General features: G+C 44.5%; 1 protein-coding gene across 1 annotated transcript in view; it reads right to left on the bottom strand.

Annotated features, from left to right (window-relative positions):
- LOC126428299 (peroxidase-like) overlaps positions 1-24,162 on the bottom strand; it is a 261,029-nt gene that overhangs the window by 187,733 nt on the left and 49,134 nt on the right. Inside the window, exon 2 of the mRNA XM_050090222.1 lies at positions 13,410-13,473. The gene's annotated coding sequence lies outside the window, so the exon portion shown is untranslated. The remainder of the gene's footprint in view (positions 1-13,409; positions 13,474-24,162) is intronic.

Raw genomic sequence — 24,162 nt, 5'->3', positions numbered from 1 at the left:
AGCTTAGGGACCAACGACCTCGGGAGTTTGGTCCCATAGGTTCTTACCACATATCTGCAAATTTTCCAGAATGCGGGTGGACGTTATCGTTGAGTAGCATGACTTCACGCAGTGTTCCTGGTCGTTGTAGCTGGATTGTGTCTGCAAGACGTCTCAGATGTTGACAATAAATATCAGCTTTGATGGTTGCACTTGGGGGAAGCAATTCCTAGTACACCACCATACCGCCGCTGTTCCACCAGTTGCGAAACATTATCTTTTGTGGGTGCGCGCGGGTGTTTGTACGGGAAGTTGCTGCTTTGTTTGGCGCTCAACCATTCCTTTCTTTTCCTTACTTTAGCAGAAAGATACTATTTCTCGTTACTAACAAAGACACTGGATAGGAAGTATCGGTGTTGTTCACGATCCAAGAGGAAGCAGAGATGCCACCCGCTGATTTTTGTGATTTCGGCTTAAGAGTATACAATATCCGCACAACTAACTTTTGAAGTAATTAATTAACTTTTTATACCTGGGATTCACAGTCATGTAGAACTTTATAAAAGACATCATATTTGCGCAAGTGACTATAAGACTTTCATTATTTCACCATTGCAATTTCGGCCTTAGGCCATTATAAAGTGCAGGTTTTTGTGGCTGAAAGCCATGTCAACTGAAAATGAACTGAAACATTAATATGTCGTTCTCATTACTATTAAATACATTCGTGATGCTGTTACATATTGCGAGCACACATATCATGTCTATATCTCAATTACGACACAAGCCACAAAAATCTGCACTTGATAATGGCCTAAGGCCGAAATTGCAATCGTGAAATAAAGAAAGTGTTACAGCCACTGGCGTAAATATGATGTCTTTTATAAAATGACTTTTGTAGCTTCCCCATTGCATGCAAATATCGCACGATTGTGGAATAATCATACTTTATCAGTTCTACAGTACACTTACGTGGATAATTGTGAATTAATGCGTCTAAACGATCTTTATCAAACGCCGAAGGTCTTCCCGAACGTGGGCAGTCACTAATCTCAAAACGAAGCTCCTTGAAACGAGAAAAGTTTCTTGCCGTGGTCTGTCTGATGGCAATATCCTCATGCATGACGCAAACGTTTCTGGGTTCCTCCGCTGCTGTCAGCCCTCTAGTGAATCGGAACAGAAGAAATGTCGGAAATGTTCAGATTTCTCCACTTGGCACTCCATTTTCAACATCCACAGCTCCAGTCGCTACATCCAACGGTCAAAATGACAATATGGGAGCTCAAATAGCAGCAGTGAACTACAAATAAAGAATGACAGCCGACAGATGAATCCACAGCAACCGGAATACCAACATGCAAAATCAAAACGCTACGAACTTTCGCACCAATCTAATGCCGGGCAGTGTGGCCGTGCGGTTCTAGGCGTTTCAGTCTGGAACCGCGTGACCGCTACGGTCGCAGGTTCGAATCCTGCCTCGGGCATGGATGTGTGTGATGTCTTTAGGTTGGTTAAGTTTAAGTAGTTCTAAGTTCTAGGGGAGTGATGACCACAGCAGTTGAGTCCCATAGTGCTCAGAGCCATTTGAACCATTTTTGAACCAATCTAACAATAATAATAACAATAAATGAAAGGAGAAACGTTTATCGTCCGCTGTTTATGCGTTAAAACTTCAGGACCAATGGTTCGACATATTATTTCTTTACTAGTCCGCCCCCCTTAGTTAAGTGGTCAGCCACTCTGACTGCCATGCAGCCGGCCCGGGTTCGATTCCCGTCCGAATCGGAAATTTTCTCCGCCTGGGGACTGCGTGTTGTGGTCTTCTCACCATCATTTCATCGCCATCGACATTCAAGTCGCCCAATGTGACTTCAACTTAAAAAAAAAAAAAATAATAATTCGGCAGCACAACTTCCCCAGGTGGAGACTCCCGGCCATCAAATTCACGTATGTTACTGAAGGTAACGTATGTTACTGAAGATATTAGCCTTGTGAAAAAAAAAAGAAAGAAAGAACTGAGTTGGGAGTTTCGATTTGAAACATCCCCTTGGAAAAATTATGATTGACTGTACTTAAACTGACACACAATATTTTTAGCGCAACGCAATCTGAATTTCAATAATCCCTACAAAAGAATGGCCCTGACTAACAATAACCTATACCTTTCACAAATCACTTACCTCACAAAAATCTTCGTTACTCGAACTGCTGCAATACAGCGAGCGCCAATACTGCCAGCTAAATAAAAGATTCAAACTACTGAAGGCACTAACTACTGATAGCCATAGTTAGCAAATGAAAGATTTTGATAGAGAACAAACAATGTCTTTACCTTAATAGTGTTCAAAAGTCATTACATATATATATATATATATATATATATATATCAGTTCATCAGTTCATGACATCGAGTATTACAAATTTACTCTTTCTGATGGACACACGTCCACATCATCCGCTCTCAAAACTCCGCCATCTCTCTCCCCACATCCACCACTGCTGGCGGCTCACCTCCAACTGCGCAACGCTACACGCTGTTAACATCCAACTGCCCAACACTACAATAGCAAATTCCAACAATGCAAACCAGCCACAGACTGCACACAGCACAGCCAGTGATTTTCATATAGAGCGCTACATAGCGTTACCAACATAAAAACCTAAACAGCCTACTTACAGATTTTGGCTTTTCATTACTTGATGGGTGAATAATCCGAACATAATAATACCAACATAATTGGGAGTTTTTCGTCTTCAGTTACAAATTACATGCATTAATATGCAAAATATTTAACACATTAACTCATTTACAGTCAGACGTTTGAAGCTGTTTTATACACGGGAGCTCGATTCGTTAACGAGCTGACTGTGGCTTGGGGGTTACTCTTACATTCTAAACGTCCCTAGTATTGTCACTGTAGTGCTAGTTTAGCAAGGTATTCACCAGCCTCGCCGACGTTTAGCCGGCCGCTGTGACCGAGTGGTTCTAGGCGCTTCAGTCCGTCACAGTGCTACTGCTACGGTTGCAGGTTCGAATCCTGCCTCGGTCATGGATGTGTGTGATATCCTTAGGTTAGTTAGGTTTAAGTAGTTCTAAGCCTGGGGGACTGATGACCTCAGATGTTAAGTTTCATAGTGCTCAGAGCCATTTGAACCACTTTTCGGGTGCGAGGGCTTGCATTGTCATGGACAAGGAGACATTCGTTTGCATTTTTGTGGTGACTAACACGTTGAAGTCGCTTCTTCATTTTCTGAGGGTAGAACAATAACTTGAGTTGAGCGTTGCACTATGAGGATGGACGTCAAATAGAAGAACCTCTTCAGAGGAGAGGTGGTGTCTCGCCTCTCGATGGGCTGCCATTTTTTTCCGGTTCGAAGTGATGAACCAATTTTTCATAGCCTGTGACGATGTTCGACAAAAAAATTGTCACAATCAGCCTCGTAACGCGCAAGGAATCCCGCACAGTTGACCCTCATTGTGGTCTTCCATTAGGGCATTACGGGTACACACCTCTGAGTATTCCATCTGGTGGACGAGTGTTTCAGCGCTACCAACACAGACGTCGAGTTGAGCAGCGAAGTGTTTGATTGCGATCCATCGATCACCTCAAATGAGAGAGTCCACACGTTCCAGCATATCGGAGTCACAGCTGTGTGTAGCCGTCCGAATGCGGGGCATTGGGCAGGCTTAAGCGACCGTCTTGCGGTGATGGCAGGCGCCTCGCCCAAAGACTCACCGTGCTCTTGTTCACTGCCAGGTGTCCGTAGATATTCTGCAACCGTTTATGAATACTGAAACGTCTCTGTGAAGTCGTTTCATGAGACAACTTATTCACTTTACTACCTGATTTTAGCTCAGTTCATGAACTCTTCCAGAAAGACTGAACACTCAGATAAGGCCTATTGTAAGTAGGCTGTTTAGGTTTTTATGTTGGTAACACCACGTAGCGCTCTGTATGAAAATCACTGGCTGTGCTGTGTGCAGTCTGTGACTGGTTGGCGTTGTAATATTCGCTATTGTAGTGTTGGGCAGTTGGATGTGAACAGCGCATAGCGTTGCGCAGTTGGAGGTGAGCCGCCAGCAGTGGTGGATGTGGGGAGAGAGATGGCAGAATTTTGAGAGCGGACGATCTGGACGTGTGTCCGCCAGAAAGAGTAAATTTGTAATACTGGATATCATGAACTGATATATATATCATGAAATATATATATATATATATATATATATATATATATATATATATATATATATATATAATGACTTTGGAACATTATTAAGGTAAACACATTGTTTGTTCCCTATCAAAATCTTTGATTTGCTAACTAGGCCTATCAGTAGTTAGTGCCTTTAGTAGTAAGAATCTTTCATTCAGCTGGCAGTAGTGGCGCTCGCTGTATTGCAGTAGTTCGAGTAACAAAGATTTTTGTGAGGTAAGTGATTCATGAAAGGTATAGGTTATTGTTAGTCAGGGCCATTCATTTGTAGGGATTATTGAAAGTCAGACTGCGTTGCGCTGAAAATATTGTGTGTCAGTTTATTGATGATCAGAGTAAGTAAAGAGAGAAATGTCTGAGCACGTTCAGTTTTGCTCAGCTGTTTGAAAATCAAATAACGTAAGAGGTTTATCAGCACAGTTCAAAAAATGGCTCTGAGCACTATGGGACTCAACTGCTGTGGTCATCAGTCCCCTAGAACTTAGAACTACTTAAACCTAACTAACCGAAGGACAGCATACACATCCATGCCCGAGGCAGGATTCGAACCTGCGACCGCAGCAGTCGCACGGTTGCGGACTGCGCGCCTAGAGAATGCCGGCCGAAGTGGCCGTGCGGTTAAAGGCGCTGCAGCCTGGAACCGCAAGACCGCTACGGTCGCAGGTTCGAATCCTGCCTCGGGCATGGATGTTTGTGATGTCCTTAGGTTAGTTAGGTTTAACTAGTTCTAAGTTCTAGGGGACTAATGACCTCAGCAGTTGAGTCCCATAGTGCTCAGAGCCATTTGCGCGCCTAGAACCGCGAGACCACCGCGGCCGGCTATCAGCACAGTAATTCATAAATTTTTCTAAGGGGACGTTTCAGTCAACACAACCGGCTGCTACGGTCGCAGGTTCCAATCCTGCCTCTGGCATGGATGTGTGTGATGTCCTTAGGTTAGTTAGGTTTAACTAGTTCTAAGTTCTAGGGGACTCATGACCTCAGGTGTTAATTCCCATAGTGCTTAGTGCCAATTTTTTTCGGCAGATGTTTATACCGACGGTGTCACGTTTTCGTCTCAGAAACCGCGGTCGCAGCCTCTGCCTTAATCGGATCGCGAATCACATAACGAGCTTTCGCCGTACTCTCCTGCGTCCAGACCGGCCGGCCAGCTACCGCCAGTCGGCTCCTGTCATTAAAAAGCGAAAACCACTTTCCAGCTGCCGGATATCTCCGAAATCTCCGCCCGCAGGCGAGCCTTATATGGCGGCGGTAGCGCTGGATGGAACGCACGTGAACGACGTAAGAGAGCCGAAATACACCACAAAGGGGCTTTGCGATATGCCGACGCGCGTGATCGCGAAGCAGCACGGGACATGCCGCACCATTCCGCAATAATGGCATTAGTGAGACATGTTGCTTCATGCACGTTCTTCATTTTCCGATCGATTTCTACCGGTGTTAATCCTTTGGCAGGCAAGAAAATAATGTCAGGACTTTGGTCCTGTTTGGTAATAACGTCGGCATTGCTCACGTTTCGTCATCTACCGCACGCACATTGGAAAGACACGAATGCCATACTAATCCCTTACCTAAATGTCGGTGCTTATACAAGATGGTTCATTGATCGTGACCGGGCCAAATACAAAATAAGCCTCAAACGAAAAAACTACAAAGAACGAAACTTGTCTAGCTTGAAGGGGGAAACCAGATGGCCCCATGGTTGACCCGCTACATGGCGCTGCCATAGGTCAAACGGATATCAACTGCGTTTTTTAAAATAGTAACCTCCGTTTTTTATTACATTCCTTTGTTGTACGTAAAGAAATATGAATGTTTTAGTTGGACCACTTTTTTCGCTTTGTGATACATGGCGCTGTAATACTCACAAACGTATGGCTCACAATTTTAGACGAACAGTTGCTAACAGATAGGTTTTTTAAATTAAAATACCGAACTAGGTACGTTTGAACATTTTATTTCGGTTGTTCCAATGTGATACATGTACCTTTGCGAACTTGTCATTTCTGAGAACGCATGCTGTTACAGCGTGATTACCTGTAAATACCACATTAATGCAATAAATGCTCAAAATGATGTTCGTCAACCTCAGTGCATTTGGCAAAACGTGTAACGACATTCCTCTCAACAACGAGTAGTTCGTCTTCCGTAATGTTCGCACATGCATTGACAATACGCTGACGCCTGTTGTCAGGCGTTGTCGGTGGATCACGATAGCAAATATTCTTCAACTTTCCCCACAGAAAAATAACCGGGGACGTCAGATCCGGTGAACGTGCGGGCCATGGTATGGTGCTTCGACAACCAATCCATCTGTCATGAAATATGCTATTCAATACCGCTTCAACCGCACGCGAGCTATGTGCCGGACATCCATCATGTTGCAAGTACATCGCCATTCTGTCATGCAGTGAAACATCTTGTTGTAACATTGGTAGAACATTACGTAGGAGATCAGCATACATTGCACCATTTAGATTGCCATCGATAAAATAGGGGCCAATTATCCTTCCTCCCACAATGCCGCACCACACATTAACCCGCCAAGGTCGCTCATGTTCCACTTGTCGCAGCCATCATGGATTTTCCGTTGCCTAATAGTGCATATTATGACGGTTTACGTTACCGCTGTTGGTGAATGACGCTTCGTCGCTAAATAGAACGCGTGCAAAAAATCTGTCATCGTCCCGTAATTTCTCTTCGTGCCCAGTGGCAGAACTGTGCACGACGTTCAAAGTCGTCGCCGTGCAATTCCTGGTGCATAGAAATATGGTACGGGTGCAATCGATGTTGATGTAGCATTTTCAACACCGACGTTTTTGAGATTCCCTATTCTCGCGCAATTTGTCTGCTACTGATGTGCGGATTAGCCGCGACAGCAGCTAAAACACCTACTTGGGCATCATCATTTGTTGCAGGTCGTGGTTAACGTTACACATGTGGCTGAACACTTCCTGTTTCCTCGAATAACATAACTATCCGGCGAACGGTCCGGACACTTGGATGATGTCGTCCAGGATACCGAGCAGCATACATAGCACACGCCCGTTGGGCATTTTGATCACAATAGCCATACATCAACACGATATCGACCTTTACCACATTTGATTAACGGTTCATTTTAACACGGGTAATGTATCACGAAGCAAATACCGTCCGCACTGGAGGAATGTTACGTGATACCACGTACTTATACGTTTGTGACTATTACAGCGCCATCCATCACAAAGCGAAAAAAGCGGTCCAACTAAAACTTTCATATTTCTTTACGTACTACACGAATATGTAATAGAAAAATGAGGGTCCTATTTGAAAAACGCAGATGATATCCGTTTGACCTATGGCAGTGCCATCTAGCGGGCCAACCATAGCGCCATCTGGTTTCCGACTTGAAGCTAGACGAGTTTCGTTCTTTGTAGTTTTCGCGTCCGATGTTTATTTTATGAGATATTTGGCACGGTCACTATCAATGGACCACACTGTATACCCGAATCTGAATCACGCCGCGTTGCGTAATCGCTGCAGCAACGCCCTGAACGGAAGATTTTTGATTGGCCCTATATATTTTCAAAAATGGTCCAAATGGCTCTGAGCACTATGGGACTTAACTGCTGAGGTCATTAGTCCCCTAGAACTTAGAACTAGTTAAACCTTACTAACCTAAGGACATCACAAACATCCATGCCCGAGGCAGGATTCGAACCTGCGACCGTTGCGGTCTTGCGGCTCCAGACTATATATTTTCCTTCGCTCATTACACTAATGGGACGTAGGAAATTTTGGTACGAGGCACCCTCCATCACGCACTTTGGAGTGTATATACAGACGTGAGCGATGCTGGCTGGCTCTCGTTCTCAGCAGAAAGTCGGTAGGCCAGCGGGGATATCATTAGTCCACTCATGGCTACCCTTCAATCAGGCGCGGCCCCAATACGCTACTTTTTTTTCCCCTTTGTCAGAAGGCGCAATTACAGATTTGCGTAAACTTTAGCCGGCGGCGTCGCCTTTCCACATCGACCGTTTTTTGCCTGTTTTCCCAGCCACTACTCCCCGTCGAGTGGCCCCCTCGAAACACAGCCGTTCCGGCGTTGCCCGCCTCTCATAGAGGACAAGCTGTGGTCAGTGGGAGCGGCGGTGTGTTGCCAAACAGATCTCGCGCCGGTGGTCTGGAAATATCCGCGGGAAAAAATTGTGGCCCCTAGCTCCAAGGGGAACACCCGCCGACTCATCCGCGCCTGCCCACATCTCAGGGGCCGCCTGACGAAGGCCGCCTGAGACCAGTTAGAATTAATTTTATTTTTTTACTTTGGGTCATTTGTCGTATGACTGGTTGGATGCCGCACGCCACGGTTTTCTCTCGCCTGCCTCTTCGCCTTGCACCCGTAGTCGCCAACTAATTGTTGTGTATATATCCGAATCTCTACCTATCGCTGCACGTTTTTGCCTTCTAGGTTCCTTCAACATCTACACAAACCCAAAGATAACAAGAGCAAATAAATGTGAGAATTATCGCACAATTACCGTAATGGCTCATACGTGCAAGTTCCTGATAAAAATAATATATGGAAGAATGGAAAAATCTTTAAGATGGGGGTTAGTTTGGGTTTCGGAAAGATAAGGCCGAAAACAGAGGCAGTTCTGACGTCGCGATTGATAATAGAAAAAAAAGGCTAAAGAAAAACAAAGACCCTTTCGTGGGATTTGTCGACGTGGAAGAAAACACTGGACGAAGTAAAATGGCGCAAGGTATTTGAAATCCTAGGAAAAATATGAGAAAACTACAGGGAAAACCAGGTAATGAGTAATATTTATCTCAACCTAGAGCGAACAATAAGAATGGAAGATCAAGTACAAAATTCTCGGGTTAAGACGGGTGTAACACATGTAGTTAGTCTTCAGCCCCTATTGTTGAGCATACTGGGTGTTTCTGTTCAAAAAATGGCTCTGAGCACTATAGGACTTAACTTCTGAGGTCATCAGTCCCCTAGAACTTAGAACTACTTAAACCTAACTAACCTAAGGACATCACACACATCCATGCCCGAGGCAGAATTCGAACCTGCGATCGTAGCGGTCGCGCGGTTCCTAACTGAAGCGCCTAGAACCGGAAATAAAAATAGTAGAGGAAGACAGAGATTGGAATACACCCATCAGATAATAGAGGACGTAGGTTGCAAGTGCTACTCTGAGATGAAGAGGTTGGTACGGGAGGGGAATACGTGGCGTGCTGTATCAAAGTAGTCAGACTGTGATGAACAAAAAGCGAATAAATAAAGAGAACAATCGGCTTCCTCTGGTAACACGGCAGTTATTCCCTTCTGTCTTAAACAGAGTCCGCTATGACTCTGTCCTATTTTCTTCTCAGTGCTTTCGAGGCATTCTTTTCCTCGCCGATTCTGCGGAGAATCTCATTTCTCGTCCTATCAGCCCACCAAATTTCATAATACTTTTACAGCACCTCATCTCAAACACTTCGACTCACTTCTTTTACGGTTTTCTCCGCAGACCTCGGTTCAGTACCAAACAATGCTATGTTCGAAACGCACATTCTCAGGAATTTCCTCCTGGAATTAACGTCGATATTTGATATAACATCTTCTGACCAGGAATGACCCGTTTGCCTGCGGTAGTCTGGTTTCTAACTCTTAGCGTGAAGCCCGTAGGTTTTAAAGGCCCCACTGCCTTCCAAAAGCGACAAGTCCGTAGGTTCTATGTGGCAGCGTCTTTTGTTGATTACACTACTGGCCATTAAAATTGCTACTCCAAGAATAAATGCAGATGAAAAACAGGTATTCATCGGACAAGTATATTATACTAGAACTGATCTGTGATTACATTTTCACGCAATTTGGGTGCAATGATCCTGAGAAATCGGTACCCAGAACAACCACCTCTGGCGGTAATAACTGCCTTGATACGCCTTGGCATTGAGTCAAACAGAGCTTGGATGGCATGTACAGGTACAGCTGCCCATGCAGCTTCAACACGATACCACAGTTCATCAAGAGTAGTGACTGGCGTATTGTGACGAGCCAGTTGCTCCGCCACCATTGACTAGACGTTTTCAGTTGGTGACAGATCTGGAGAATGTGCTGGCCAGGACAGCAGTCGAACATTTTCTGTATCCAGAAAGGCCCGTACAGGACCTGCAATATGCGGTCGCGCATTATCCTGCTGAAATGTAGGGTTTCGCAGGGATCGAATGAAGGGTAGAGCCACATGTCTAACACATCTGAAATGTAACGTCCACTGTTCAATGTGCCGTCAATGCGAACAAGAGGTGACCGAGACGTGTAACCAATGGCACCCCATACCATCACGCTGGGTGATACGTCAGTATGGCGATGACGAATACACGCTTCGAATGTGCGTTCACCGCGATGTCGCCAAACACGGATGCAACCATCATGATGCTGTAAACAGAACCTGGATTCATCCGAAAAAATGACGTTTTTCCATTCGTTTACCCAGGTTCGTCGTTGAGTACACCATCGCAGGCGCTCCTGTCTGTGATGCAGCGTCAAGAGTAACCGTGGTCTCCGAGCTGATAGTCCATGCTGCTGCAAACGTCGTCCAACTGTTCGTGCAGATGGTTCTTGTCTTGCAAACGTCCCCGTCTGTTGACTCAGGGATTGACACGTGGCTACACGATCCGTTTACAGCCGTGCGGATAAGATGCCTGTCATCTCGACTGATAGTGATACGAGGCCGTTGGGATCCAGCACGGCGTTCCGTATTACCCTCGTGAACCCACCGATTCCATATTCTGCTAACAGTCATTGGATCTCGACTAACGCGAGCAGCAATGTCGCAATACGATAAACCGGAATCGCGATAGGCTACAATCCGACCTTTATCAAAGTCGGAAACTTGATGGTACGCTTTTCTCCTCCTTACACGAGGCATCACAACAACGTTTTACCAGGCAACGCCAGTCAACTGCTGTTTGTGTATGAGGAATCGGTTGGAAACTTTCCTCATGTCAGCACGTTGTGGGTATCGCCACCGGCGCCAACCTTGTGTGAATGCTCTGAAAAGCTAATCATTTGCATATCACAGCATTCTCTTCCTGTCGGTTAAATTTCGCGTCTTCGTGGTGTAGCAATTTTAATGGCCAGTAGTGTAGTTGCTTCCCAACAATCACGTAGTGATGCTGTATCTCTACTGACTGTGAAATGTTTTAGAGAATGCAACTTACTTGCATCAACTTTTGTAGTAATACAGGGTGCGGCAGCGTTCTTAGTAGGATATTAAAAACACACCATCAGGCAGTAACTGTAATTTATTTATTACCTCTTATGTCAATCAATAGTTGACGGTATGCCATTTACTAATGTGTAAGTTATTGTCCATTGCGTGCATTACTTTTTGAATATGATCCCTGTCAAATGATGCCCCGTCTGCACAACACATTCACCTAGGCGGCGTTGGAAGTTTTCCATAACTCGGCGTAACGTATTCCCTGGGACATTGGTGACGGCAGTTCTGATGCGATCCTTCAACTCAGGAATGGTGGCCAGAATTTGCATGGATTCCTTGTAGCAGACATTTCCCGGTAGGTTAATTTCCCGTTTTGGTGACAATTTCTGGCCGCCTCGCTTATCTGACCTTTCATGTGCAGACTTTTTCTCTTGGAACTACCTGAAGCAAGAAGTGTTCCGAACACGTTGTGCCACCGTTCCTGAGTTGAAGGATCGCATCAGAAATACCGTCGGCAATGTTCCAGGGAATACGTTACGGCGGGTTATGGCAAGCTTGCAACGCCGCATAGACGAATGTGTCGTGCAGACGGGGCATCATTTGACAGGGATCATATTCAAAAAGTAATCCACTCAAGCGACAGTGACTTACACATTAGTGAATGGCAAACCTTTAACTATTAATTGACATAAGAGGTAATAAATAAATTACAGTTACTGCCTGATGGTGTGTTTTTAATACCCTACTAAGAACGCTGCCGCATCCTGTATAAGGCACTCATGCACGTGTGTACGGGATGAGTTTGTCTCTGACATACGAAGCAATAAAAAAGGCCCTTTCCCTTTTAACTGAGTCTACGAAGAACTTGTTAGCTACCTGGAGTAGTAACTGCACAAGTCAGAACAAGAATAGAATGCTAGTATTTATCCTAGTGCATATTGTGTCTCTTGACCTGTTTCCTCTCATGTGACTGTGACTTTGGTAGTTTAGAGAACCGCAAGAGAATCTCAAAGGCATACGTGTCTGAGATTCATGTGATGTCATCACATCAGCAAAACTTTCCGTGTCCTTTCAAGCACTTAAAATCGAAGCCCATAATTTCCATAACATTCAAGAGGCAGTTAATAAACTGCTAAACCTGAAGCACGTTGTGATCACTAAACTTTTAGTACTAAGGGTTAAAGCTGGAAACCCTGGAGTATTATGTACCAAGAAAATTTCAGTGGACACGAGCCATCGTGGAAAGTGCACTACATGGAGCTTAGAAAGTCTGCTCCAGACATCAGGGGCATACAGATCTAGACAAGTGTCGAGGTTAGTGACAGGATAACACAAGGAAAGGAGGAGGACTTGCTGGATGTGATAGACTTTTTGCCAGATAAAAACCACCAAGAGTTTTATCGTAAACTTTGAACGTAACTCGGTGTACCGGTTTTCAGTACAAAATGTCATGAGGCATAATTTTTGTAACAAAAAATGAAAGGTGTGTTATAACTGAGGACTTTACATTACTTTAAAGAACATAGTTGCAAGCGGTAATCTATGACACTTAGCAACTTTCACAAAATTTATTTTTAATATTGTCATAATGGGTGCCGCTTGCTGGTTTATATGATTTCCTTGGAACAGCTACATGTTGAAGATATAGAGTCAGCTACGTGCAACATGCATACAATAACTAATTAAACAGTTTTTCTCGAATAACTCGATTTGTTGTTTCGGCGCACAGGCCCCGTGATAATGCAAGGCTTCAATTACAAAGAACTGTTTCCTTTGCGGGTGAGATTAAGTGCCGGTGGAAACTATGAAAATCCGAATGCAATGTTCAGCGATGCAAGAACAGTCTTTATACACTAAACAAGCATTAAAAGGTGACGCTATAATTTTCAATGAAGCGGTCGAATTGGCACCGCCACAAACCGCTGAATAGAGCGTATTGGAGCGCATGATTGCGAGTGAAATCAAGAATGCTCGAAGAAAATGGCAAAAAATGGCAAAACAATATCCGTGACTCACCTCGGTGAACTAGTTATTGTAGTCTGCGCTGCCAGCCACCAGCGAAACGAAGGGAAGTTCACGCCTGCGAACAACAAAATACAATATATTTTGACGCAGTGTTTTTGTCGTGCGAGACACGGTAATACAGACAAAGAATGATCAAAACAACATTTCCTGAATGGCGATTAGATCGAAACTTTCTGTTGGGTGCCTAGAAGCCAATGGCAGTTATGTGACTTCTGCCAGGTTTTGAGAAAATCGAGCTTAAAGTTGAGTGACTGGCAATCCCTTTCACTGCGTTTGATATACAGGGTGTTCCGAAATGCCCGTTATAAGTTTCTAGGACTGTGAGTATACAACACTTCGAATAGGAAACCATGTCCGGAAATATACCGTTTCACTTCAGAGAAAAGTCTCAGAATTGCTTGTCCTGGTATGCATTAGGGTAGACAGGATGATGTGTATCACGTCTGACGGTCACCTTGTAACACCATGACTTAGACACCACATACCTTTTGTTGGTTCATTTTGCTTTCTGTTTTGTTCAACATTCCATTGTTGAACTTCTGTAAGTCGTGTTTGATTGAATCGATAACACAAAATTGTATACTCCTTTCTTTGTAAAAACTTTGATGTCATGGTTTGATTCAATGCAATGTAGTGTATCTGTCATTTAAATTCTTTGTCTCATTTGGAGGGGCCAAAACTTACTGTATATAATTGTAAAAATTTGTTTAAATATTTTTTTTGTAGAAATGTCAATATGTGCAAATGTACTGTTTTATTTAATATGTTTCGTTGCCGTTATGTAAACTGCTGACCTTCACTTAGGGTTCTTAGTTATTTTGTATCTAAAAGATGGTGTGGTTCCCCTCCGGAACTTAATTGCGCGCGCAAATTGTGACTGGCATAGGCAGAAGAGGTGGAGCTACCAAACTATCAACTGCTCGTGTAAAAGCTGTGTATCGTGCTGGTTCCGAGAGAGGCTTTTCCTGACACATTTCAATGCCTCGGATGGATGGATAAAGAGCTGGAACTATTCTGGAATTGGTATCTATCATCGCCACCAAGAAATGACAAGAGTCCAGAAATTCTACCTGCAAATCCACCTACCAACATGCACTCACCACCACAATGCGCAATCACTGTAATGGCACAGAACTACTATAGTAACGTACAGTGAACGATCAGCTCATTGGATGTTTTAGTGTGCTCAAATATAAGGTAATGTATAACCGAATTTATGTACCTATCTTGATTTTTTCTTTATCACAACACCTCTCAGGTTCCTCTCCGTTTGAACTATGATTACCTAGTGTCCTTGTTGTGGAAAAAATAAAAGCCTCAAAACCAAACAGTTAATTAATGTTGTTTGATCTTTGGTAAGAAGGGAGTATTCAGATTTACTTTGGATTTGGTAAAATTGTGGGAGGTAGTAAATGTAGCTTTGTGAAAGCCTGCCAGCGATTGAATCAGTCCAATTTAAAGTGTTGTGGACTTTCAAAGTTACTTATTTAATCATTGACTTAAAAGTAGAAGACTGTAGTAATAAAGACAATTTGCTGTTACTTTTAAAAATTAAAAATTCTTAAAACTGAGGCTTATAAAGATTTGCTTAGTTAGTGATCGTAGTGCTGCCTGTTGTAAATTTTGAAAGGTGGGTCAGTTTTTTTACAAATTTGTGAATATTGTGTCTCACTGCAGTAAAAGTCGTGAACTGCATTTGTGGAAAGTTATATACTCATATTTGCTAAGTGCTTATCTCTGTTGTGTATTGGAAGTGCATATTAATGGTGTAACAGGATCCACAGTTTGTCTGTTGTGCTCATGCTAGATAACGATTAATAGAAAAACCACTATCTATACTTTTCAAACAAATTCTTATGTCCAGTTTACGATTCTACAGTGAATATTAATAGTAATAGTAACGTTATTGAGACCATTCAGTTTGATAAAGTCCTCAGGGTAACAGTGTGTTTCGTTATCTGTTATATTTATGCAAATAGTTTGTTCTGCTCTGTCAGCTTCAACATTAACGTGAACATAGTGTATGCAGTGCCAGAGTGTGACAAAGTATAGGCTGTGTTTGCCCATTGAAGTTACTTATTTTCAGTTTCTTGAACAAGAATGTTACTCATTCTCTTGCCTAATTAGGCTGGCGACCGTTTTTATTATAATTTGGACACTGTAGATAGGTAAATTATTGTTTATTACTGTTTAAATATTTACGTAATTCTGACTTTCTCTTCCGATAAGCCACCTCCGTTAGGTACATCACGGTCAACACAACAAAATTCCGTTCAGAGGGTAACACTGCTCTGTTGCTTTATACCATAATTGCTTTAACTAGTTAGTTCGATTTTACGATGTGCATCCAACTTTACGGTTATGGTATAGCGGTAGCACACGGTAGTGTTATAACCTGATGTTGCAGCTCATCAGTACTGTTCTGTACGTACAGATGCTAGTTTCCTTTTCGTTTTGACGTAATGTAAACACGTAATGTTTAAGTGCTAAGAGAAATAAATGTACTTAAGTGATAAATGGATGTTTCGTTGTGTTTCCTTTCGAATGCTTATCTAATAACTGTACTGCCTCGCGCCTAATTAGATTCCTCGACAGACGAGGATGAGTCAGACAACTGAATTGACACCGTCGTAGAACGGGAACGGTACAACTCCGGGCATGGGGTCCTATTCAGTATATTAAGTACTCCAGTCCCAGAAACTTGTAGTGATGCGGTTTTCACTTAACCTTGTGGTATATTTATTTTTTCTGTCTCTAATAAATCATATCGATATCTGAACACTGAATACATTGTACCGCCTGCGTTAAAGTTGGGCAAAGATACACACTATTCTCGGTGCATCCTTTTGTCTCACTCTTTTCGAAGGCGGAGACGATACGAGTGAAGTTAGTTCTAGTTCGTCACTGAAAGCAAAATGACGCTTTTTGCTAGCTGGTCTGTAATTTATCCGCAATCACATGAATGTATATGAAAGCGAATGCGTTCTTAACACTGCTGCGAGGACAGAAATGTGTTAGAATGCTAATGCATACTCGGAACAATGTTATTAACCAAGGAAAATATAAACACTAAGGTAATTTGAAACGCAACGGCCTTGCCGCAGTGGATATACTGCTTACCGTCATATCCCTGAAGTTAAGCGCCGTCGGGCGTGGCCGGCACTTGGATGGGTGACCATCCAGGCCGCCATGCGCTGTTGCCATTTTTCGGGGTGCACTCAGCCTCGTGATGCCAATTGAGGAGCTACTCGACCGAATAGTAGTGGCTCCGGTCGAAGGAAACCATCATAACGAGCGGTATGCTGACCACACGCCCCTCCTATCCGCATCCTCAGCTGAGGATGACACGGCGGTCGGATGGGAGGGAATGGGCCAGTTGTGGCGTGACGACGGAGTGCTTTTTAATTTGAAAAGTTATTCAGTGTCTTCTGCGTGTTATGTTCCCTGAACCATTTTCGCGAGGGACCAACGAAGCTATTTTTTGTCATGGTATTCAAAGTTCCAAGCCAGAGGCAACACGGTACATGTGTTTTACAATTCCTATTACCAGTGCTAACTCGGCAGCGCTCCTGTGGGATTTGGAAGGCAGGAGACGAGGTACTGGCGGAAGTAAAGCTGTGAGGACGGGTCGTGAATCGTTCTTGGGAAGCTCTGTTAGTAAAGCACCTACCCGTGAAAGGGCAAGGTTGCAAGTTCGCTTGTCTGTGGGGCACACAGTCTTAACTGCCAGGAAGTACCGTATCAGCGCACACTCTATTGCAGAGTGAAAAATTCTTTCTAGTGACAGTTTCTTCATTGATACCGGAAGCTTGATCACGGACCTGAGAATAATCTCCACTCAGTGTAGGCGATTATCCGAGGGGGGAGGGGGGCGAGGGGGGGGGGGGGGAGAGAGAAGGTCATGGTGGTTCAAATGGCTCTGAGCACTATGGGACTTAACTTCTGAGGTCATCAGTCCCCTAGAACTTAGAACTACTTAAACCTAACTAACCTAAGGACACCACACACATCCATGGCCGAGGCAGGATTCGAGCCTGCGACCGTATCGGTCGCGCGTTTCCAGACTGTAGCGCCTAGAACCGCTCGGCCACCTCGGCCGGCGTCATAGTGGTAAAAGCGTTTATAATTTTACAAATACATAATCTTCGTTTTGACTGAAGACTTTGAAATATCTCGAAAACTACATATCGGATCAAAAAAAGCTACAATTCCAATTTGTTTATCTAGGAAGACGACAACCAACGATACCACACTCCATCCGACTCCCTGCGCCGTGCGTGGGTGGCGTGGGGCAACATCGAAATCTTCAATGGGCACCCCCGTTTTTCATTGGAAGCTGCGATTCTACGGCACAATCTACATACGTTTCGTCTGAAGCATTTTCTCCATTTCGCCACAGATGGCGCAGTAATCTGAGTGATAAGAATGGGTACGCAGTTGTAATTTACGACGTGCTATTCAATGGCCCTTGAATAATGTCCAATGGCAAGTGGGACTCCAACTCCACGCTGCGAAGTCTGGACAGGCCAGTATTTCATAACTTCTGACAGGAAAGCCCATTCCCAAATCCGACGATGTAGCAGGGCCAATTAATTGGGCCACTTCTACCGATCCACGATCCCGTGCAACAAGGTCTGATACCTCCCGTGCTTCAATTGCGTCATGTGCTGTGGAGCCGTCATGCTGAAACCACATACGTTTTCGAACATCCAGGGAAACATCCTGCTGGTAGTCCCTGTTCTAAAAGCGTTCGATATGTCCGTCCACACAACAAGATGTCTATAAAATACGGAACAATGAGTTATTTACCTACGATGCCACCCATACGTTAATCGATCAAGGGCGTTGATGGTCAACTTGCAGTAACCAGTAGGGATTGTTTACAGTCCAGTAACGTACGTTGTGACGGTTAAGGCTACCGTGGTTTGTGACTGTAGACAAGCCAGCCGTATGACCGAGCGGTTCTAGGCGCTTCAGTTTGGAACCGCGCGACCGCTACGGTCGCAGGTTCGAATCCTGCCTCGGGCATGGATGTGTGTGATGTCCTTAGGTTAGTTAGGTTTAAGTAGTTCTAAGTTCTAGGGGACTAATGACCTCAGAAGTTAAGTCCCATAGTGCTCAGAGCCATTTGAACTATTTTTTGACTGTAGACTCATCGGAAAACAGCACCTCGGCAAAGAACGTGGGGCTCGTTTGCATTTGTTGACGTGCCCCTTCACGAAACACTACTTTCCGGTTATGGAAATCGGCGCCATGATGTTCCTGGTGCAGTGACACGTGGTGTGGACGATACTTATGGCAATGCACTATTGTGACAATACTGCGTACGGACGCTTATCCGTGGGTTGCCGCTAGTACAGATATTTCATTAGCTTCTCCTGTAACACGTTTGCTTCGTTTCCTTTTGCCGGTCTGTACGCTGCCGTCAGGCATAAAGGCGTTCACAACCCTATAAAAGAACGAACGAGAGCGGGCTTTGTCTGGAAAACACTCGGCATGCAACAACAGCCTCAACATTTCTCCTACATTTTCCATGAATCAGGATCATTTAAATTTTGTATTCCGTGGTTCTAACATTCACCGCCGCTTGCACATCTGTTCTCCAAACGATAGGTGTGTGTGCAGGATATAAAAACTGCAAAAGTATTGTAATGTATATAGCCGCTGTCTATTCTACGTCTACACGATACGTGAGCTCCGATCGCAGTGTACTGCCTGTTAAGATACGTTACAGTTCCTCTCAGAGAGGTCACAGTTCGTAGTGATGGACGGTAAATCATCGAGTAGAACACAAGTGATATCTGGCGTTCCGCAAGGTAGCGTCATAGGCCCTCTGCTGTTCCTGATTTACATAAATGATGTAGGTGATAATCTGAGCAGCCCCCTTGGATTTTTTGCACATGACGCTGTAATTTACCGTCTAGTAAAGTCATCACACGATCAATTCCAGTTACAAAATGATCTACAGAGAATTTATGTATGGTGCGGAAAGTGACAATTAGCACTAAACAAAGAAAAGTGCAAGGTCATCCACGTGGGTACTAAAAGAAACCCGATAAATTTAGGGTATACGATAAATCGCACAAATCTAAGGGCTGTCAATTCGACTAAATACGTAGGAATTACAATTACGAGCAAATTAAATTGGAAAGACCACATAGATAGCCGGCCGAGGTGGCCGATGGTTCTAGTCGCTTCAGTCTGGGACCGCGCGACCGCTACGGTCGCAGGTTGGAATCCTGCCCTGGCCATCGATGTGTGTGATGTCCTTAGGTTAGTTAGGTTTAAGTAGTTCTAAGTTCTTGGGGACTGATGACCTCAGAAGTTAAGTCCCATAGTGCTCAGAGCCTTTTGAACCAACCACATACGTAATACTGTGGGGAAGGCGAAACAGACTTTGTTGACAGAACACTTAGAAGATGCGACAAACCCACTAGAGACACAGCCTACATTACACTTGTCCGTCCTCTGCTGGACTATTGCTGCGCGGTGTGGGCTCCTTACCAGTAGGATTGACAGAGGACATCGAAAAAATGCAAAGAAGGGCAGCTCGTTTCGTGTTATCGCGCAACAGGGGTGAGAGTGTCACTGATATGATACGCGAGTTGGGGTGGCAGTCACTGAAACAAAGGCGGTTTTCTTTGCGGCGAGATCTATTTACGGAATTTCAATCACGACCTATGTCTTCCGAATGCGAAAATATTTTGTTGACACCCATCTACGTATGGAGAAGTGATCATCATAATAAAATAATAGAAATCAGATCTCGAACGGAAAGATTTAGGTGCTCCTTTTTCGCACGCGCCATTCGAGAGTGGAATGGTAGAGAAGTAGTATGAAAACGGTTCGATGAACCCCCTGCCAGGCACTTAAGTGTGAATTACAGAGTAACGTGTAGGTGTAGGTGTAAACGGCCGCTGTGACGTGTGGCGTACTCCCCTGTTCGATATGTCGGAGGAGTACAACGTTCCGAATGGAGATCCCAATTAGAAGTTACGAAGTACTGGTCTGTCCTACCCTCGCAGCGTAGGGGTGGGGTCCCATTTGCCATTGGATATTCGAGGGCCATTGAGTAGCATGTCGTAAATTACGATTGTCTACCGATTTTTTTTTCTCCAATTGCAGCGCTATCTTTGGCGAAACCAAAAAATTCCTTCAAACAAACCGCATGTAGATATTGCCGTAGAATCGTAGTCTGCAATAAAAATCGGAGGTTCCCATTGAAGATTTCAAAGTTGCCCAGCATTAATCACGCAGCGGTGGAGTGGCGGATTGAGTGTGGCATCGTTCGATGTTCCCCTCCGAGATATACGAATTGGAATTATAACTTTTTTCGATCCGATGTGTAGTTTTCGAGATGATTCACTGTCTTCAGTTAAAATGAACACCCCGTATATACTTCAAAATTACTTAGCCAACTTTCGGAGAGAAAAGTAGTCAAAAAACTACGAGTCTCAAAAATGACAAGGGATTCTGAAAAACAGCAAAGCTACTTTTCAGTTTCTCGCCCACGCTGATGGCGTAGCGCGCTGACGGCCTGCGGAGAATGCTCCAACCGGGAAGGTCACCCATCACAGGCAGATCATACTGCCCGGTGACAACGAGTTCGACGTGGTTAGGTCCGGCAGAGCATAGAAAGTGAGCAAGATGTGGCACAGAGGGAAAGAACCCCAGACCCCCCCCCCCCTCAGGGAAAAGCTTAAATAAAGGCTGGCTTCTGGAACGCGTGATGACGTAAGAGAAACCTTACCCGCAAGCGGGCATGAAATAAATGCCGGACCGGGCCCCGAATCCGGATTTCGTGTTTTACGTGAGCAGTCTCCTTTAACCGCTTCTGCGATGCGAGTGCGCTTTCTCTCCAACCCAAATTCTCAACTTGTCACGGAGTACACACGTAACGTCCATCGTCCATTATCCTCATTGCTCACAGCTTCACCTGATACCGGTAAGACGAGGATATATACTGAAGCCAAAGAAACTGGTACACCTGTCTAATATCGTGTAGAGCCCATGCAACACGACGCGGCACGGACTCGACTACCGTCTGAAGTAGTGCTGCATGGAACTGACGCCCCGAATCCTGCAGGGCTGTCGGTAAATCCGAAAGAGTACGAGGGGATGGAGATCTCTTCTGAATAATACATTGCAAGGCATCCCAGATATACTCAGTGATGTTCGTGTCTGGGGAGTTTGGTGGTCAGCGGAAATGTTTAAACTCAGAACACTCTTCAGCTGGAGGCACTCTTCAGCAATTTTGGGGTGTCGCATTGTCCTGCTGGAATTGCTCAAATCCGTCGGAATGCTCAATGCACATGAATGGATGCAGGTGATCGGACAGGATGCTTACGTACGTGTCACCTATCAGAGCCGTATCTAGACATATCAGGGGTCCAAAATCACTCCAACTGCACATGTCCCACACCGTTACAGAGCCTGCACCAGCTTGAACAGTCCTCTGCTGAAATGCAGGGTGCGTGGGTTCGTGAGGCTGTTTCCATACCCATACACGTCCATCTGCTCGATACAATTTGAAACGAAACCCGTCCGACCAGGCATCATGTTTCCAGTCATCAACAGTCCAATGTCGGTGTTGACGGGCCCAGGCGAGGCGTAAAGCTTTGTGCCTTGCAGTCGTCAAGGGCACACGAGTGTGTCTTCGGCTCCGAAAGCTCATATCGATGATGTTTTGTTCAATGGTTCGCACACTGACACTTGTTGATAGCCCAGCACTGAAATCTGCAGCGATTTGCGGAAGGGTTGCACTTCTGTCACGTTGAACGATTCTCTTCAGTCGTCGTTGGTCCCGTTCTTGCTGGATGTTTTTCTGGCCGCAGCGATGTCGGAGGTTTGATGTTTTACCGGGTTCCTGATACTGACGGTACACTCGTGACATGGTCGTTAAGGGAAAATCCCCACTGCGGCGCTACCTCGGAGATGCTGTGTCCCGTCGCTTGTGCGCCGACTATAACACCACATGCAAACTCACTTAAATCTTGACAATCCGCAATTTTAGCAGCAGTAACTGATCTAACAACTGCGCCAGGCATTTGTCTTATATAGGCACTGCCGACCGCAGCGCCGTATTCTGCCTGTTTATATATCTCTGTAAGTGAATACGCATGCCTATACCAGTTTCTTTGACGCTTCAGTGTACAAGGAATAACGAGGTTTAGTGTAAAGATATACGGGGTGCTCACAGTCCGAAAAGCTTGTAAGCGTGTTGCAGAGAAGGTTGTGCCGAGAAATAATTGTGAAGAGAAAAATGTCGATGGGTTGTACGTTTCCGAGTTATTTAGCATTGGAGTTAAGCAATGAGGCCATTGTGAGCTCTGAAATACAGGTACTCGCACGTGTTGAAAGACGATATTGCACAGATCTCTATGGGTTAGTCGTTACTACTTGTTGGAATGCAGATTACCAGTTAAAACGTGCCTTCTCCGGAAGTGATGATTTTTCAGCTAGGTGAGCAGATGCCACGCTTGTTCTCTTTGATGCGACGAAACGAAGAACTTTTTGGAGACACTGTCCCTGGGAGGCTGCTTGAATTTGGCCGGCCTTGGTGGCCGAGCGGTTCTAGACGCTTCAGTCCGGAACCGCGCGACTGCTACGGTCGCAGGTTCGAATCCTGCCTCGGGCATGGATGTGTGTGATGCCGTTAGGTTAGTTAGGTTTGAGTAGTTCTCAGTTCTAGGGGACTGATGACCTCAGATGTTGTCCCATAGTGCTCAGAGCCATTTGAATCATCTGCTTGAATTTGTTCGCGCATCGACCTGATCAATTTAAGCGGTAAATAGATCGGAATCGACGCAGTGTATCGAATTTTTTTCCTGACTTTTATTTCGTACTACAACCTCCCTTGCAGCACCCCTAAAAGCTTTGCAGACTGTTTCTGAGCACCGTGCATAGACATATTAACCAATGGTATTTTTGTCTGCGTCCATTGTTCTTCCTGGTAGGCCGAACGTGGCTAAGTGAGAACGCTACGCACTTAGTAGTCATCAGAAGATCAAATCAAATTGCGAAACAATGTAGAAAAGATATCTGTATGGGGCGAAAACTGGAAATTGATCCTAAATTTAAAAAAAGTGTAAGGTCATCCACATGAATGCTAAAAGAAATCCGTTAAACTTCGGTTACACGATAAATGAATGAAATCTGAAGTCCGTGAACTAAACTTAATTACAATCACGACCATCTTAAATTGGAAAGAACGCATAGAAAATCCTGTGGAGAACGCAAAGCAAAGACTGCGATTTATTGCCAGAAAATGTAACGGATCTACTAGAGAGACTGTCCACAACGCGCTTGTCCAACCTCTTTTGGAGTAATGCTGCGCGGTGTGGAATCCTTACCAAACAGGACTAAAGGACTACATCGAAAAAGTGCAATGAAGGGTAACACGTTTTGCAGTGCCCCGAAATAGGAGAGAGAGTGTCGCGGACATAATACAAGATATGGGGTGGACATAATTAAAACAAAGGCGTTTCTCGTTGCACCGGAATCTTCTCACGAAATTTCAGTCATCAACTTTCTCCTCCCAATGCGAAGATATTTTGTTAAAGCCGACTTACATAGGGAGAAACGATCTTCATGATAAAAAGGGAAATGAGAGCTCGCAAAGAAATATTTAAGTGTTCATTTTTCCCCTACGTAGCGTTAGAAAATGGTTCAAATGGCTCTGAGCACTATGGGACTTAAAGCTGTGGTCATCAGTCCCCTACTTAAACCTAACTAACCTAAGGAC

The sequence above is a fragment of the Schistocerca serialis genome, chromosome 12 (genome assembly GCF_023864345.2).
Source record: "Schistocerca serialis cubense isolate TAMUIC-IGC-003099 chromosome 12, iqSchSeri2.2, whole genome shotgun sequence".
Lineage (NCBI taxonomy): Eukaryota > Metazoa > Arthropoda > Insecta > Orthoptera > Acrididae > Schistocerca > Schistocerca serialis.
Note: the sequence above shows the minus strand (reverse complement) of the source record. Positions and strands in the feature narration are given on the sequence as shown.